Source organism: Ctenocephalides felis, unplaced genomic scaffold (assembly GCF_003426905.1).
Source record: "Ctenocephalides felis isolate EL2017-DRISC unplaced genomic scaffold, ASM342690v1 CF-g0.4_SCAFFOLD_03573, whole genome shotgun sequence".
NCBI lineage: Eukaryota > Metazoa > Arthropoda > Insecta > Siphonaptera > Pulicidae > Ctenocephalides > Ctenocephalides felis.
In genome coordinates, this window is record NW_020539727.1 from 16,410,824 (window position 1) to 16,431,190 (window position 20,367).

The following is a 20,367-nucleotide window of genomic DNA, read 5'->3' on the forward strand; positions in this document are numbered from 1 at the left end:
TCGTTTAATTCACTTCAATTCGGAACATATGCACTTTTAGTACCCTTAAATTTTTTACATAGTTTCAATTACGATTTTAAAGTATACCGGGTTGCTGTAGCATTGTGATTATAGAAAATACTATAAATTGTTTAATTTTGAACAAATTTGCTTAATATTTCATTTAATTTAGACAAATAATTTAGAAGTTACAACTCAATTTAATTGGGAGCAATTGTTCTTTTAGTACCCTCAGAATGTTTACCTAGTTACAATTACGATTTTAAAGTATACCAAGTTGCTGTAGAGTATTATAAGGTTAAGAAATAATAAATAGTAATCAATTTGGTATAATTTTGTCGAATATTTTGATTACTTTAGATAAACCATCAAGAAGTTACGAGAGATATAACCCTCACAATTTCACCTAAATTTAATTATTATTTTAAAGTATACCAAGTTGTCGCAGAGCATTATAATTACGAGTTAGGAAATATTACAGATTGTTTAATTTTGAACAAATTTTCTAAATATATCATTCAAGTTATTTAAATAATTCACAAGTTACAAGGGATATAACAAATAAATACATAAAAAACATTTTTGTATTCAATTTGCCTTCGACCTATAACAATTATGTACTCAGTTTCAATTGCGATTTTGAGGTATATCGAGTTGCTTTAGGATACCATAATGTTAGGAAATAAAATAGATTGATTAATTTCGTTCAAATTTGCGGAATATTTTAATTACTTTAGATAAAAACTATAGAAGTTACGAGAGATATAACAAATAAATGCATGGAAAATGTCGTTCAATTTAATTCAATTGGAATTAATACTTATTTAGTACCCTCAGAATTTTTATCAAGTTTTAATTGTAATTTTAAAGTATATCGAGTTGTTGTAGGGTATTATGATGTTAGGAAATAATATAGATTATTGGATTTTGAACAAATTTGCCGAATATTTCAATTACTTTAAATAAACCGTTTAGAAGTTATAACAAATAAATGCACAAAAAAATCGCGCTCAATTCCTCTTTGTCCCAAAGCACGAATAAATGCACAGTCAGTCTTAAAATAATTGGCAAATTTCAATTACAATTTTAAAGTATACCGAGTTGCTGTAGGGCCATGATGTTAGACAATATTGTAGTCTATTCAATTTTGAACAATTTTGCTGAATATTTTATTTACTTCAGATAAACCGTTTAAAAGTTACAAGAGATATAACAAATAAATGCACGAAAAAGTCTCGTGCTCAATTCCCCTTTGCCCCAAACCACGAATAAATGCACATTCAGTCTCAAAATAATTACCCGATTTCAATTGCAATTTTAAAGTATACCAAGTTGCAGCAGAGCATTGTGATGTTAGACAACATTATAGTCTATTGAATTCTGTATGATTGTGCGGAATATTCCAATAACTTCAGATAAATACTTTAGAAGTTACAACTAATAAACGCACCAAAAATTTTTTTTTCCAATTTTTCCCCCAGCTGTCGGTCTATTCCCCTCGTTACATCCGAATAATAAGTAGGCAGATAGTTTTTGCGTCCGTACAAATTTTAATTGAACTCATTGTGAATTGAAATTCCTGTACTGGTACTGGTACTGATGGTATGTAGGTAAAAATAGCACAAGTTTCGAGAGTTCGTTAACATCCATCTATCTCTGACAGGTGAATTAATAATAATTTTCGCCTTGAGGTAAATTATGAAATTTTATCGCGAATAAGAAATGAACAATGTGCCATTTTTTTGTCGTCTTGAAACCACCAACAAAGACTGACTGACGGTTTCGTTCGCCTTGAAATTAAATAATAATTATATATGAGTACTGAGTAGTAGGTATTGATTAAAATGGAATTATGTAACTGTAAAAATTTACAATGAAAATTATTAGTCGATGGAAATTGTAGTTTGAAGAATTACATTGACGTAATTTAATAGAGACAGAGATTTAAATTTAAAATTTTATCAAAAACAGATAGTTAAACCATCGAGGTGCCTTGTAAATAATGTTCGTGTATCAAAGTATTATTACAGAATATTATGAGATTTTTAAGGTCTGGTTGCTGTTATAAAAAAAAATTTGCCAGCCTTTAATAGTTGCTAAATATCTAAATGTTTTCTTTTGTTTCCTAACTTTATAATATTTGAAAATTCTTTTTTTTATAAATCTAAAACTGGAACAATTTCTAAGATTTTCATTAAATTTTCAGAATATGTAAGCTAATTTAATTCAATTATTATTTCATATTGTTAACTTTCTATACACATTTTTATATATCTTTACGTTTTAGAGGTTTCTGAACATTTTTGCATATCTCAGAAAAAATGGATGTGTGTGTGTATGTATGTATGGATACAATTTTTCGAGTACGTTTTCGGGCACACGGATCAACCGATTTAAATGAAAAAGTTAGTGAGTTCAAAAAGCATTCGATCTCCATTGATAGAGAGATGTGCTGATTAGTTTTTGGCAAAGGCAGGTCTAGCCGTTACGGAGATACGGAGCAAAGAGTGCTCGATTTGTATCGAGTTTTTGAGAGAATGGAGCATCCGATTTGAATGATCTAAAAAACATTCAATTTGTAATGATTGGGGTGATTAGTTTTTGGCAAAGACAGGCCCCGCCATTTCGAAGATATAGAGCTAAATGTGCAAAAAATTGCAGTTTTTGAGTGAAATAAGCATCCGATTTAAATGATTTAAAAAACTTTCTGCTTATATTGACAAAACAATTGCTTTTGAGGATAAAAAATTATTACATCTTTTTTTATTTTCCACAAAATATTTTTGTAATTTTGGGTTAAAAATTGAAAAAATTACCCAGGCTAAGCACAGTCTAAGAGCCACTCTGGTACAAATGTTTTTGCAAGTGCGTTTAGACTGTTTATATACTGGAGCACTTTTCCAATTTTGTGAAAACTATTGAAAAATGTGAAAATGCCGCCAAAGCTAGCACTGTATAAGTAAAAATGTCGCATAGAATTCTTTGCAAATGCGTTTAGACTGTGACTATATACGGGAGCACTTTTTCAATTTTTTGCAAAATTAGGCAACGATTTTTTTTTTTTGAAATTGAATTCGAAATGAAATGACGATTGTTAATTTTCTGGAGTTAAATTGATTTATGATTTATGATTTACATTTGATTTACTCAGATATAACAAGATAGCAAAAATAATGAGAGTTACAATTTTTGTAATAATGTATTTGAAAACGTTTAAAATATCTCGAATATTTCAATACGGTACGGGAAGTTCCAGCAATTTGCCTTAAGGCACGATGCCATACACCACTAGTTTTATTCTATTTTTTGCATATCTTAGAATAACAACCATCAGAATATAATTACTGTTTTAATTGTTGAAGTATAACAAATAAATTAAAAATGCAGTAAAACCTCGATAAGACGATTTACCAGATACTAGACAAAAACCGCGTCCTAAGCGGGAATGCGTTATATATATAACCAGGATAGGAGCAATATGTATTAGTATAACAGTACTTAAAACTTCTTTATATTAAATTGGATTCAACATCTAAAAATAGACCTATTTTTTAAAATTGTTTACCTGATTCCATTTTTCCACAATGCAGTTTTTGCACTTAATGAAGAAAACAAATGCATTTTTATCACAAAAACATGCAGAAATGGAATTCTCAAGTAAATGTAAATGATATTTGTTCGGGAAAACAAATGGTAATAATTTATTTGCATATGCAATTATAAGTAATACCAAGAATATATTAATTAGCAACGGAATATTTCTTATAAATAAATAATAGGTTCTTCTAATTTAATGAAACAATCGTTAAATTTAGGGTTAATTCTCAAAATATAAATATATAAATTTTTAACTCAAAATATTTGATATTTATTAACTTCATAAATATATAAATGTTATACACGTAATTTGTTCCTTTTGGTTTTGGTATTTTTTTAAAAATTATTTTTGTGTTTATGCACCGATGAAGGGTCAAAGTAATTCTCGAAACGTATGAAAATTATTAATGAAATTAATGCAACTTGCTTTAAGACTAAATCACAAGAAAAATTTTAGGTAAAATTGCTTTTAAATTTATCTATATTTTTTAAATTATAATAAAAAACAATAATAAATATTTACTTATTTTTTTAAGCTCCTTTAGAAATAAATTTATCTGTCTTATTAAAAAATTTGGTTCAGAAATAATTTAGCTTTATTTTTAGACTAGAAACAATTTTATTACTTCATTAACTAATTAATTAATTTTATAACTTATTTATAAAAAATATTAAATTTATTTAAAATGTTACTTTTTTATTCGTGTTGTAAATATTTTATTTCTCTTATTTTTCGATCACGCGTCCATCATGTGCCAAAAACAAAATCCATCATTCCTCTACCAAATATTTACTCAAGAAATTTACGTAAATCAATATTTTTATTATCGATCTATAAATGAATCATGTGTATGAATAAATAAAATAATAATTATCGTAAATAAATAGAGATTTTAGCTATGAGTCGACGTTTTGTTTAAATAAGAAAATAGTGACCATAGATAAGAAGGGTGTCGAATTTATATCGACAAGTTATTGCAATTGTAGAGTCAGTCATTGTTTAGGTCGAATCGGGTAAAAACGTCGGTCGAAATTAATTTTTAAAATGTTTTTTAAAAATTATTTTAGTTAAAAATATGTAGGATAAATAGGAATAGTTGAAATTAAATTTAATGAAATTTTTTTTGGTCAAAATGGTGATTTTATAGTGTTGGGGAGTGCTATTTGAAACAGTAAGTTTCATAATACATGATAATAAAATAAAATTATAAATAAACTTAATATATAACTTAACTTATAATTAAACGTAAATTGCCTTAACGACGATTATTTTTTTTAATATTCATTTATTTGTTTATAAATATAGATCAGTAAAAGTAATATTTTTTAAAATTATTTAAAAGTTATATTACTAAATACTTCTGTTGCAAAAATACTTCTAAATTACTATTATTATTATTATTATTTCTTTGTTTGTATTTTTCTTTTTTTTTATTATATGACTGTTATTGTTAAAATACTTAATAATTAGTTAATTAAAAACTTATAATTTAAACAAAATATTGTTTTTTTTTCCTAATTATTATTTTCATATGACTGTTATTGTTAAAATACTTAATAAGTAGTTAACCAAAAACTTATAATTTAAAAACACTTGAAAATTGTGAAACAAAATTTTATTTTATTTTTTTTTTTTAATTATTATTTTCATATGACTGTTATTGTTAAAATACTTAATAATTAGTTAACCAAAAACTTATATTTTAAAAACACTTAACACTTAAAAAAATTGTGAAACAAAATATTTCCTGCATCAAAATACCTAAAAATTTGTAAAAGAAAAAAACTTATATTGTAAAAATACTTAACAATAATAATGAAAATGATAATGATAATATTATTAATAATAATAACAATAAGACACTTAAATTTGTTAAAATATCATAAAATAACTTAAAATTTGTTAAGTAAAATAATTATATTGTAAAAGTATTGTAAAGCTTATTAAAATACTTAATAAATTTTTAAAAAATACTTGCGACAAACTAGTTATATTTAAAAATAATTAAAATTAACTAAATATAAACAAGTTTATAGTAAATAAATTAAATAATAAATAAATAAGTAATAAAATAGCTAATAATTAATTAAATTATATTAAATCTGCAAAATATTGACTTGAACCTTAATATAATATTATTATATCGACGGCTTGTAAAATAAATAAATATTTAATGATCATTAAAATATAAAATTTATTCTTTTTGTAATAATTTATCGTCAAGCTATTTTCGGCAATTAAATTCTGATGTAAGAAAAGTTACATAATTAAATATAATATTCTACTTTTTATATCAAAATCTAATTTTAATCAAACAAAATCGGATAAAATTCATAGTTTCAATAATGAATAAAAATAACTGTTTAAAAAATATTTAAACATAAATAATGGGTATAGTTAGTAATAAAATATGAATAGAATATATAAGCTAATTTTTAACATTTTAATTTTAATAAGCCATTTAATATTTTACTAGATTTAATTTTTATATAGACATTTTAATAAACCTTTAACTAACTTTCGTTAAAAAATTAGACAGTAAATCAAATTTAATATTTGATTTATTTGCACAATTTTTTTTACAATGCTCCTAATTTTAAATCGATTAAAAAGAGTGTTTATATATTTAAATCGATTATAAATGTTTGAAATTTCAAATTGAACAAATATAGATCAAAATCTGTTTATAAATTTAAATCGATTAAAAACAGACCATTTTTAATATTAATTAAACAAAAATTTTGTTTAGTAATTGACATTGGATAAAAAATGTTTTGAATTTGATTTTAAAGAGAACTCATTGAATAAATTAGTTTTTTTTTTTTAAATTGACCGAAAACAGTTTTTCATAATCATAATTCGAACTTTTATAATTTCAAATGAAAAAGATTGTCATAATTTTAAATTGAACAAAACATGTTCTTCTAACTTAAATAGTATGTTTAACATTTTAGTTTGAACTAAATTTCTTGTTTATAATTTAAAAGAAAATCAGGATAAAAAGACCCTATAATTATGTAAATCGATCAAAAAGTTTTGTTAATAATTTTAAAGCGAATCTAATTCTGATTTCTAAAAAAAGTTAAAAGTTTAAATGAATACATAAATAAATTTATATAAAATAATATTATTTATACAAAAAAAGTCCATGAATAATTTCAAATTCTATAAAAAAATTGTTTCTATTTTTAAATAAAAAATACATACATTAAAACATAAATACTTGTTGAACAAGAATGTGAAAATTAGAAAAATCTGTGTCACCATCCAAAAGGATATATGTTTGTAATTTTAAAATAATTAAAATATTTGTAATTTCAAATCCAACAGAAAAAGTCTTCATAATTTCAAACTAAACAAAATATTATATTACATTTTATAAATAAAACAAAAAGCGTTAGGTTACAATTAGGGTTTGTCGATTTTCAAAAACCGGTTTTCGGGAAGAAAATATAAAATACAAAAACCGGTTTTCAGTGAAAAAAATCGGTTTTTACTGTATAAATGAAAAATGACAAATCGATAGACGTCCTTTGATTTTTGAAATCATATTTTATTAAACAAAAATTAATTAGAATATCTGAAATTAATAAATTAAGATTGCTCAGAATAGAAATTACTCGGTGTTTTGCTTAATTGTTTTTAAAATTGAATTTTTGAGGTTAATAATTATGTAATAATATATATCTAATATCTTTCCATTTTTTAATTTAATAAAAGTTTTTTTATTTAAAAATTTAATATTTTCATTTACTTAAATCATTTCCTTTCATTATCATAAAAAAAATACATTTTTATATGTGAAAATGATGCATGAATAACTAATAATAATTTTCATAGTTAATGCAACCAATTCAACAATTATTTCTTTGCTCTTCTAATTAAAATTAAAATAAATTTTACTATCCATAAAATTGAATAGTAAATAAATTATGTAAAAACTGTTTTAAATCACACGAAATTTGTCGGTATTTTTTTGTTATTACAAAATCCAGCAAAAATTTATTTCTTATATAAAATTCGAAAACCGGTGGTTCGGAAAAAATATTATTCGAAAACCGGTTTACTAAAATGACGGTTTTTGTGTAAATCCTAGTTACAATCTTATAAATCGAACAAAAATTCATGTTTGAGTTTTATAATCATCCTTGATGAATTTATAAATCGTCGTTGAGGCAATTTCACAAAAATATTAATTTTATTTACAAAAAAAAATTGTCAATTAAAAATGAATAAATTTTAATGCATAAAACAAAATTTAAATCAAGTTAGAATAATGGTGGATTTTTTCCTTTTCGATCATTTTTAGATAGTACCGATTTAGAAAAGGCGAATCTCAAGTTTAACTCGAAAACGGACTGCGGCCAACAAAAAATGGGAACTAAATCTAAGTACGGGACCCTAATTATTACCAAAACCAAAACCGAAACCGAAACCGATGCGGACCTGTTTTCATCTGGTATGTCATAATAAAAAAAATCGAAAAAACGACAAAAATCGAATCACATGGCGGGAAAAACTAATCAAAAATCGCGAAAAATTGATAAAACGATAAAAAGATAAGATTTGAGGTTTGAAGATAGTTTGTATCGGCCTTGGGGTTGACCTTGAGGATAGTTTGAGAAACTGTGGAATGGATGGATGAAAATTATATATATATATATATATATATATATATATAAAATTGTAACTTCATACTATATTTTAGATAACTCATATAATGTAATGATAATACTCATTATTACCTCTGCAAGATGATACTTCAAATTCATTATCAATTGTAACAAATCTTCCAAGAATTTTCAAAAAAACCTTATCTCATAATCTTATATATATTATTACATAAACGTTTAAGAGATTTCATTAATTTTTTTATCATGATTACTCCGTGACGAGGTCGACGGAAGGTTAAAACATTATTTTTTATCATAATGTTTTTTCATTGTAAATGAATAAATAAATGACGGTTTTGTATTATTTGTGCGTGCTAGGAATTAAAATTATATTACACGTCTATCAAGATTAATTTTATTATTTCAGACGAAATGGATTATCTCATAATAATAGATACATGAATGAGGCAAGAGGTTTAAAGTTTTATTTCCTACTTTATTTGGTAATCGATGGAGATTCTGTTTTTTGGCATAGTAAAAATATTTTTTATATTATTTAAAATTATACATTGAAATCTGTAATAAATCTACAAATATATCATTGATTATTATTAAATCACCAGAAGGTTGGATGTTAAAAATGTGATACAAAAGTCAATAATATTAATAAGTCAATTTTGCCTATTGTTAGATAACAATGTAAATTTTCAGACAAGATAATCATCTGCTAATTAACAGTTCAAATCTATATTTGTTATGTAATTAGTTAGACAGTCTGATGTCAAGCAGCATGACATTAATTTTTACTTAAAAACATACATATCCATTTGCTACCAATAAATAGGAACATCGATTCAAAAATTTTAGTTATTTTTCCTGATTATAATTAACTATTCATTATTACGTTTCGACACTATACGTGTGTCATCATTCAATACGTTAAAAAATTCTCAAAAACATTTTACTAGAACAATAGTAATCTTGTAATTGCTACCCACAATCATGTAATTTTTTAAAAATTTGTAAAATATTTTTAACTTCCCGTAATGGGCCGAAAATCGAAAATGAAAATTTTTGCATTTCTCGACGTTTTGAAGGTTTCTGAACATTTTGGCATACCCCAGAAACCAAATGGATGTGTGTGTATGTGTGTGTGTGTTTTGTATGTCCGCATTTTTTCGTCCACGTTTTCGGGCGCACGGATCAACCTATTTGAATGGTTTAAAAAACATTCGATCCCTATTGACAGGGAGATGTGCTGATTAGTTTTTGGCAAAGGCAGGTCTAGCCGTTACGGAGATACGGAGCAAAGAGTGCAGAAAATACAAATCGATTTTTTGAGAGAACGGAGTTTCAGATTTGAATGATTTAAAAAACATTCGATTTGTAATGATTGGGAGAAGAGGTGATTAGTTTTTGGCAAAGACAGGTCCCGCCATTTCGAAGATACAGAGCTAAATGTGCAAAAAATGGCAGTTTTTGAGTGAACTAAGCGTCCGATTTGAATGATCTAAAAAACTTTCTGCTTTTAGTCTTCAAATATTTGTGATAATCCAGAAATTGTGGGAAAAGTGAGAAATTATTTCAAAACAGTTTAAAACTTTACATTTTTAATTTAAAATTTTTGTAGAAACGTAATTTCAAATGAAACAATGGATGGTGACTCATACGTCAAATCTCAAATTGTTTTGACAGACTTTGTTTAATTAAATTTAATAGGATATGTTCTAGATGAATATTAGTTTGACGGGTCAGCTAGTATATATATATATATATATATATATATATATATATAATATTCTCTTCCTTTCTTTAGAAATATGATAAAAAGTGAAAATTTTCTCATAACATAATAAAGATATGGGTAATATTACTCATACAATTCACTTCCTAGTTCCTACTCTATAATATCTCTATTCTATCAAATAATGTATTCATAATTATACTATTTATATTATAATTTATAAAGTTTCCGTGTTCGTAAACAATATCATACAAAAGTCTGCACGCGATTAAAAGTTTAATTCGCTAAAAGATTCTAAAATAATAATTGTTAAATAATTTAATATAAAACTGATGAGAAATTTGACGAAAAGTCTAAGCAATTGGACAAAAAGTCAAATTTAACCAAAGCTCAAAAATCGGCTCACACACACACGCACATACGCACACACACACACACATACACACGCACACATACTTTTTTCAAATTCTGTCTCAATTGATTCAGAACGACTTGAAACGTCGAGAAAATATAAAATTAGCGAATCGGATTTTTTACACGAAAACTAACTTTGGAAGTTAAAAAATAGTTTTTTCTCAAATCAAATAATAAATGAAGAAATTTTTACTAATATTTCAAATTAATATAAAATTTCTGGAAAAAAATGAAAATAATAAAAATACAGAGAAATTATTAAAATTTAGAAAAAGCAATCGAAATCATTTTGAATAGAAATAAATAATCAACTTTGTATAAATTTATAACTTATATGATAGTTAAAAAAATGATATTGCAAAATCATTATTAACATAAAACATAACTTTAATTAATATAAATTTATTTATTAAGACATTAATTAATATAAATCGCTTACATCCCATTAATACTAAAAAGTGAAAAAAATATTAATTTTACAATTATTCATACATTAATAAATAATATATATAAGTCGGTCAGTTTTTTATTTTATTTTGGTGAAAAATTTCTCTGATTGAAAGTGGAAAAAAATTGTTCGATTTCTAAAATATCTTTAATGAAATAGAGATTTGCAGTGGTAGGGTAAAAATTTAGGGTTGTATGTGTTCCTGTTTAACTCAGGTAAAATTAAAGTAAAAAAAATGCCAAAAAAATTTCAAAAAAATCCTGAAAACCGCCAACCCTTATCACCAATTTGAAAAGTAGATGTTGGTCGATTAACAGTAATATTGAAAAATTTCATAAAAATTGGTCAAGTCGTTTTAGAGAAGCATTGGCAGTATTTATACACAATAATAGTTATCCACAAAAATTTGTTCCCATTATTTCTAAGTTGGTTTTGAGAACCTTTCCAAATAAAATTGAATCAGCCAAAGGTAGGTTCGTCGCAAAAAAAAACAAATGAAGGAAGTGGAATTAAAAGTTCATCATCAGAGTTTTCTGACAACATCCTGATCAACAATAATGTAATTACCCATTTGTAAATGACGGTTTGATTGACGGATTAATGTTGCGCAGTTGCTACTACGAAAACGATTACCTAATCGGTTCAATCATTTATTATTAGTGGACGAACATCATTTATTGTTTCATCAGCAATCATTTGCCTACGCTTTTGGTAATTTAAATTCTTAGAAAAGATTTTTTTAGTATACTAAAGTAAAAAGTTGCATAAAACAAATGAGCACCAGATTTTTGATATTAGAACATCTCGCCTGAGAATCTGATCAACATTGGTGAAGATTTGACCAGGTATTTTTGGTAATTCTAAAAGTAAATTCATGGAACACAAAAAGCAAACAGAGATTGTTTTTTAATTATTTGACAAATAAACTAGTGGTGTATGGCATCGTGCCTTAAGGCAAATTGCTAGAACTTTCCATACCGTAATGAAATAATAGAGAAATTTTAAACGTTTTCAAATATATTATTACAAATACTGTAACTTTCATTATTTTTGCATGATCTTGTTATATCTGATTGTGAGCAAATCAAATGTAAATCATAATTCAATTTATCTCCAGAACATTAACAATCGTCTTTTCATTTCGAATTCAATTTCAAAAAAAAATATTTGCCTAATTTACACAAAATTGAAAAAGTGCTACCGTATAGTCACAGTCTAAACGCATTTGCAAATAATTCTGTGCGACATCTTCACTTATACTGTGCTTAGCTTGGCGGCATTTTCACATTTTTCAATAGTTTTTACAAAATTGGAAAAGTGCTCCTGTGCATAAACAGTCTAAACGCACTTGGGTAAACATTTGTACCAGAGTGGCGCTTAGACTGTGCTTAGCCAGGACAATTTTTTGAATTTTTAATCCAAAATTACAAAAATATTTTATGGAAAATAAAAAAAGATGTATTAATTATTAATTATCCTCAAAAGCAATTGTTTTGTCAATACAAGCAGAAAGTTTTTTAGGTCATTCAAATCGGACGCTTAGTTCACCCAAAACTGCTATTTTTTGCACATTTAGCTCTGTATTTTCGAAATGACGGAACCTGTCTATGCCAAAAACTAATCACCTCTTCTCCCAATCATTACAAATTGAATGTTTTTTAGAACATTAAAATCCGATACTCCGTTTTCTCAAAAACTCGATTTGTATTTTCTGCACTCTTTGCTCCGTATCCCCGTAACGGCTGGGCCTGCCTTTGCCAAAACCTAATCAACACATCTCCTTATCAATAGGAATCAAATGTTTTCCTACCATTGGTAGGTATCCAATCATATATTTACATTTATATTTATTTTTATTTTTATATTTATATTTATATTTATATTTATATTTATATTTATATTTATATTTATATTTATATTTATATTTATATTTATTTATATTTATATTTATATTTATATTTATATTTATATTTATATTTATATTTATTTATATTTATATTTATATTTATCTTATATTTATCTTTATATTTCTATTTATATTTCTATTTATCTTTATCTTTATATTTCTCTTTCTTTTCTTTTCTATTCTCTTTCTTTCTCTTTCTCTTTCTCTTTCTCTTTCTTCTCTTTCTCTTCTCTTTCTCTTCTCTTCTCTTTTCTCTTTCTCTTTCTTTCTCTTTCTCTTTCTCTTTCTCTTTCTCTTTCTCTTCTCTTTCTCTTTCTCTTTCTCTTTCTCTTTCTCTTTCTCTTTCTCTTTCTCTTTCTCTTTTCTCTTTCTCTTTCTCTTTCTCTTTCTCTTTCTCTTTTCTTTCTCTTTCTCTTTCTCTTTCTCTTCTCTTTCTCTTTCTTTTTCTCTTTCTCTTTCTTTTTCTCTTTTCTTTATATTTCTCTTATACGTTACCTACCAATGGTAGGAAAACATTCCAATCATATATTTATATGATTGGACCATTCAAATCGGTTGATCCGTGCGCCCGAAAACGTGGACGAAAAAATGCGGACATACATACACACACATCCATTTTTTCTGAAGTATGCCAAAATGTTCAGAAACCTTCAAAACGTAGAGAAATGCAAAAAACTTCATTTTCGATTTTTGGCCTATTACTATAACTACCCTACGGGAAGTTAAAAAATTGTAAAATAATTATAAGGGACTAAAGTTTCTTAATTAGTAATAATTTGTCAATGTTCTAATTAATTAATGCGGTCAGGAGTCTTTTAAATTTTTTCCGGTTATCCAATATAATAATTATAAAAGATTCCAAGGACATTTATATAGGTGCAATATAAATATAATAAAACAATAAAAATTATTATTGGTGTCCTTGCCGCCGACCTTTTCTAGGACGCACGTGACAAATTTTTGGCAGCAAATTTGACGTTTCTCTTCTATATAAATAAACACTACAAATGAATTCTCGGCTTCTGTGCTGTTTTATTTATTATTAATCGGTAATGAAATCGAAATAAATGATTTATTATATTATAAAAAACGCCTGATCGAAAATAGACCCGTAACATAACATTTCTATTTTATCAGAGAATTTTATCCTAGGTAAACAAAATCAAGTATCGACTATAAAAAAATCTTCCGATGCTTAATATATGAATCATTTATTACAAAAACAAAATAAATAAATTTGTGAATCATAAATCATGTTTTAAGAACGTTGCTAATTACAAATACAAAAAAACAACATGTGACTGATCGATCAGATTTAAAAAACAATTGTAATAAACAAAACAATATATTCGAATCACGTTTGCAATTTTTTATGGTGCCCTTTAAATTGTGGTTTTGTTAATCCTTGAAGATTAACAATTATTATTCAGAACACAAATAATAAAAGACGTCATTGTAAGAAATGCTGAATTTGTTTACAGAAACAAATTGAACAATAAATTAATAAAATGTAAATGTTTGGTTTGGCAGATAATATTCAGAAATTGGAACAAGTATATGAGGATATATAAGATTTTTTTAGGTTTTTTAGGAAAGGTTTTAAACTACCTAAAAAAAGAGTTCTTAAAATCTTGGTTTTACCATTAGTATTACCAAGTAACTGTTTCCCAGACGACCCAATAATTTATAATAATTTATTCAATTTTTTTCTCCCAACAAATTAAATAACGATCTCATATGATTGATCTGAATATTTAAATTTCGCTAATATAAATCATGTTAAATAAACAGTTACATTAACCGGTTCTAGAAATAATCTCTTGTATTGTATAGTAGAAAATCGCAATCGCAATCGCAAATTGTGACACTTACAGACAGAAAGCACTTTCTATTTTATTACAATAATGACACACGAGCAGAATTAAATCAAAATCGAAAGAAAAATGAAAATTGAAACATTTGTTGGAAAACATTACAATAAATTTTAAACTCGTGGTATGGAAATAGTTGCTAAGTTTACAGAGCATTTTTGGAGTAATTTGGGTTGTTGTAGGGCATTTTGATGTTAGGCAATATTGTTCATCATTTAATTTCGAACAAATTTCCTATATTCATCATTAATACTAATCGAATGGTTTAAGAGTTACGAAAGAAATATCAAGAACAAACCAAAAAGTGTTACAAAATCATCAAGTATTAGCCCCAGAGTAATTTGGGAATATTTTGCATTTTTGAGTATACTGAGTTGTTGTAGGGCATTATGATGTTAGACAATATTGTCATATATTTAATTCCAAACAAATTTTCGAAATATACTAATTATTAAAAACGATTTGTTTGAAAGTTCCAGAAGAAATATCAAGTACCAAAAAGTGTTACAATCATCGAATATTCGCTCCAGAGTACTTTTTAAGTATGTTTAGCGTTTTATGTTTTTTTCATTGCAGTTTTAGGGTATACTGAGTTGTTGTAGGGCTTTGTGATGTTAGACAATATTGTCACATATTCAATTCCAAACAAATTTTCCAAATATACTATTAATAAAAAACGATTAGTTTGAAATTTACAAAAGATATACAAAAGAAAACCAGAGGGTTGCTTATGGAAAATATTTTGGATTTACCATTGCATTTTAAAGCAGTTTGGGTTGTTGTAGAGCATATGATGTTAGACAATAATGTTCATAATTTAATTTCGTATAAATTTTCCTAATACATCATTGATACTAATCGAATGGTTTAAGAGTTACGAAAGAAATATCAAGAACGAACCAAAAAGTGTTACAAAATCATCAAATATTAGCCCCATAGTAATTTGAGAATATTTTGCACTTTTGAGTATACTGAGTTGTTGTAGGGCATTATGATGTTAGACAATATTGTCATATATTTAATTCCAATCAAATTTTCGAAATATACTAATTATTAAAAACGATTAGTTTGAAAGTTCCAGAAGAAATATCAAGTACCAAAAAGTAGTACAAAATCATCGAATATTAACTCCAGAGTACTTTTTAAGTATGTTTAGCGTTTTATGTTTTTTTTATTGCAGTTTTAGGGTATACTGAGTTGTTGTAGGGCTTTTGATGTTAGACAATATTGTCATATATTCAATTATAAATAAATTTCCCAAATACACTAATAATATCAAACGATTAGTTTGAGTAAAACGATATACAAAAGAAAACCAGAGGGTTGCTTATGGGAAATATTTTGAATTTAGCATTGCATTTTAAAGCAATTTGAGTTGCTGTAGAGATTATGATGTTAGACAATCTTGTTTAGTATCTAATTTTGTACAAATTTTCCTAATCATCAATATCAATCGAATGGTTTGAGAGTTACAGAAGAAATAACCGAAAAATGTTAAGAAATTAACCCATATTAACTGAAGACTTCTGTTTAGAATTGCTGATGTGAGAAAATTTTGCACTTTATATTTAATTTTTTGAGTATACCGAGTTGTTGTAGAACAATATTAAATTAGACAATAATGTTTGTTATTTAATTTTGAAAGTTACAGAACATATCAAATGTAGAGTTGTAATAGTGCGAAAATGATTTTTTCAATATGTAACAATTATTTTGCTTTTTGCATCGCATTTCTAGAGTAGTTGGAGTTGTTTTAGAGCTTTACCATGTTAGAAAATAATACTTGTTATTAAATTTTGGACAAATTTTCCAAACTCACCTAATGGTATATTATGTATTACTATCAATCGACTGATTTTGAAGTTACAGAAGATTTATAAAAAAAGCGAGAGGAAGTCGAAAAACTAGTTCAATCCTCAACAGCGTCGTTTTTTCGTTACAAATTGCATTAGAAACTTACAATGTAAATATACAAAAAGCAATTTAAAATTATGATCAATACACAACTTTTATAATTACTCATAAAATAAATATTTATATTATTATGATCGAGGAGGAAATGCGCTTCGATTTTTAACATTTTTCTATGATGATTCAAATAAGAAATGCAATTAAGAAATGAATAACAAACATATGTAAATAATATAATAAAACAAATATGTTTTTACTCATTATCAGACATCCATCTAAACGTTGAATGAAAAAATACAAATAAGTTCTTTGTTAAATTTTTTTAAATGAATCTTGCAGGCGTTTCGAGTCTTTATTTGACTCATCTTTAGCGTATAAAAATACAATTAATTAATTTAGAAAGAGCTCTAAAAGCACACATTTATCTAATGACGTGTATAGTTATATATATATATATATATATATACATTGAATAAATTGTTTAGACCGATTCGGCCGTAAAATAATTAGGCAGATAGAATGATTTCTGATGATAGAAGAATTTCTCCCAATGCTACGTAACAATTTCATATGAAATGGTAATAAAAACTGTCAAAATCTATGTAGTTGCTGACCAGTCAGGCGTTTTACACATAAAATGCAACTTCACTCCTATGTTATTACAGCAAATCACAAAGATGCACTTGGGATAAGATTCTTATTTTTATGCTTGTGCGTTTTCTAGGTTAGATTTTCTATCCTAAACGCCTGACTGCACAGCAACCAGATAGAATTTTAACAGTTTTTGGAACAAATTTGTATGAATACTACTATGTAACATAGCAGTCTATTTTACGTCAGAATTGGCTTCTATACGAGGTCTGTTCAAGAAGTACCCGGAATTTTCGTTTTTTCAAAAAAATATTTATTTATTCGTCTACATTAATGTGGTCCCCTTCAAAGTAGTCCCCCCCAGATATAATACACTTATGCCAGCGTTTTTTCCAATTTTCGAAGCACCCTTGATATTCACTTTTTGATATGTCCTTGAGCACTCTCAGCGATTCGGCCTTTATTTCTTCAATCGAGGAAAACCGCCGTCCTTTCATGGGTCTCTTCAACTTTGGGAATAGGAAAAAGTCACACGGAGCCATATCTGGTGAATATGGAGGTTGGGGCATGACTACGGTATTGTTTTTGGCCAAAAAATTACGAACAAGCAACGACGAGTGAGGAATTTTGGAATGAATTTTGCTGCCACTCGTTTCATGCCCAAAACATTTGAAAAAATGTTATGACATGAGCCAATTAATATGCCAACTTCATCAGCAACTTCTCTAATTGTGATTCGGCGATCATTCATAACCATTTTTTCCACTTCTTTCACATTTTCATCGTTTGTTGACGTGCTGGGTCGCCATCTTGGAAACGCTTATACCACTCGTAAACACTTGTTTTTTTCATAGCAGACTCACCATAGGCTTTTTGTAACATTTCACACACTTTGTTACACTTTATTTCATTTTTTACGCAAAATTCAATACAAATTCTTTGACTTTTCAATTCTTCCATTGTAAAAATCGCCGAGCTCAGAAAAACACGTCGAACTTAGCGACTACCACAGACAAAGTAAACAGTGAATATAGCTGAAAATTTCATCATACTTTAGGGGCATGTATACCAACACAATAAAAAAAAAATTTTGACAATCAGACACTCCAGACCCGCGAAATTTAAAAATTCCGGGTACTTTTTGAACACACCTCGTATATTTTTAGAACAGTTACATTAACATAAAAAAAAATTCTAGTGCATTTTATTTAAGATTGAACATTAATGCTTCTTGTTAACTTTCCAGGAAGTTTGTTTTCCCCAAAAAATCACATATGCAAATTTTATATTTACTCAACCTTTCATGTCATTCTGAATCGTTTGATACCAGAATTGGTTAAAAGTATATCTGTGTATGACCTTTTCTCAAAAACGGCTGAACTAATTCGAAAAATTCATTTCCTCGCATTGATTATTTGTGTGCAACTATTAGTCCAGCCGTTACTTTGCAATTACCAAATTTGATCAAAATCCCATCCATAGTTTTTTTTGCAAGTTCCACGAACTCTCTCAAAATTGCACATGCAACCGATGCACTTTTGCAATAATTTGAATAAAAAAAACTTTTGAATTCGTTCAAGTGCGTCAGTTTCTCCTCGAGATTTCCATTTTGCGTAATGAAGAAACGAATGACGTCAATGCGTTTACGCACACCTCAAGAAATAAGGTTGAAAATAAATTTTAATTAACTTTCCGTAGGGTAAGTTATAGTAATCGCAAAAAAAATCGAAAATGAAAATTTTTATTTTACGTTTCAAAGGTTTCTGAACATTTTAGCATACTTTAGAAAAAATGGATGTATGTGCGTGTGTGCGGATACAGATTTTCGTCGACGATTTCGGAAACACCGATCAACCGATTTCAATAATTCAAAAAACATTCGATTTCTATTGATAGGGAGATGTGCTGATTAGATTTTGGCAAAGGCAGGTCCAGCCGTTACGGAGATACGGAGCAAAGAGTGCGGAAAATACAAATCGAGATTTTGAGAGACCGGAGTATCGGATTTGAATGATCTAAAAAACATTCAATTTGTAATGATTGGGAGAAGAAGTGATTAGTTTTTGGCAGAGACAGGTCCCGCCATTTCGAAGATACAGAGATAAATGTGCAAAAAATCGCAGTTTTTGAGTGAACAAAGCGTCCGATTTGAATGATTCAAAAAACTTTCTGCTTGTATTGATAAAACAATTTCTCGAATATTTTATTACGGTACGGGAAGTTCCAGCAATTTGCCTGAAGGCACGATGTCATACACCACTAGTTATTTGTATTGACTATAACAATAAAACTCCGTATGCCCAAAAAGTTCATAATTAGTGCACTAAAATGTTTGAATTAAGTCTTTTTGGACATACGTGTTTGTGCATTATAAATAATACAATTATAAATATTATTAAAATATTTTCAATTACGAATTGCAATGATTTTTTTTAGTAGAAGTAAAAACTTAATTTTCGAAATAAACAGTTCAAAAGTGTATTTAAATACCTAAATCTCACGTCTTATTGATTAAGTTAATTATTTACATGTATCGGAAATTTATGCCACTTACACCTAGTTCATTTAGTAATCCAAAAAATAACTATCCATACTTTATTATTCTTTTTGGTGTCAGTCCATTAAATAAGAAAATTCACAGCATATCTTTCGGTTCTTGACACTACTTGTCTATTTTAAAACTTTGTCTAGATGACAATTTAAATGTGTGTTTGTGTGTGTATGCTTGTGTTTGTGTTTGTCTAAGTTATTTGTATTTGTATTTGTAGACGACATTTATTTCTTTGGTCTAAATTTAAATGAGACACTTTGCGACTGATGTCAGAAGAAAATTTGTTTCCTGTAAAGAAAAGAGAATTTCACATTAATTATAGAATTTTGTATGGAGAAAAAACTAAATACATACAAACTTGAAAATAATTACATCGATAAGAAAATTACATAATAAAAATAAATAATAGTAACTTATTTTAAATATAGTAAACCCCAATTTATTAATAAAGTAAGACATTTTTATAATTTTCAGATTCAGACAATTCACTTACTAATTTTATCTGATACTAAAATTAATAAGTATTAAATATGATCTGAAATAATTCGATTTGTTTGTTCGTCACTAATATTATTAGGAAGGTGATATTCTTATCACGACTAAATATAATATAAATAATAAATATAATAATAAATATTTACATAATTACATGGCTGGTACAGTGACCGGCCTTGGTTCGAAGGAGGACAATATATATATTAATATATATTGCAAATTGCG

General features: G+C 26.6%; 1 protein-coding gene across 2 annotated transcripts in view; it reads left to right on the plus strand.

Annotated features, from left to right (window-relative positions):
* The window catches only part of LOC113389348 (putative inorganic phosphate cotransporter), a 228,131-nt gene that overhangs the window by 139,015 nt on the left and 68,749 nt on the right, over window positions 1–20,367 (plus strand). The window lies entirely within an intron of this gene.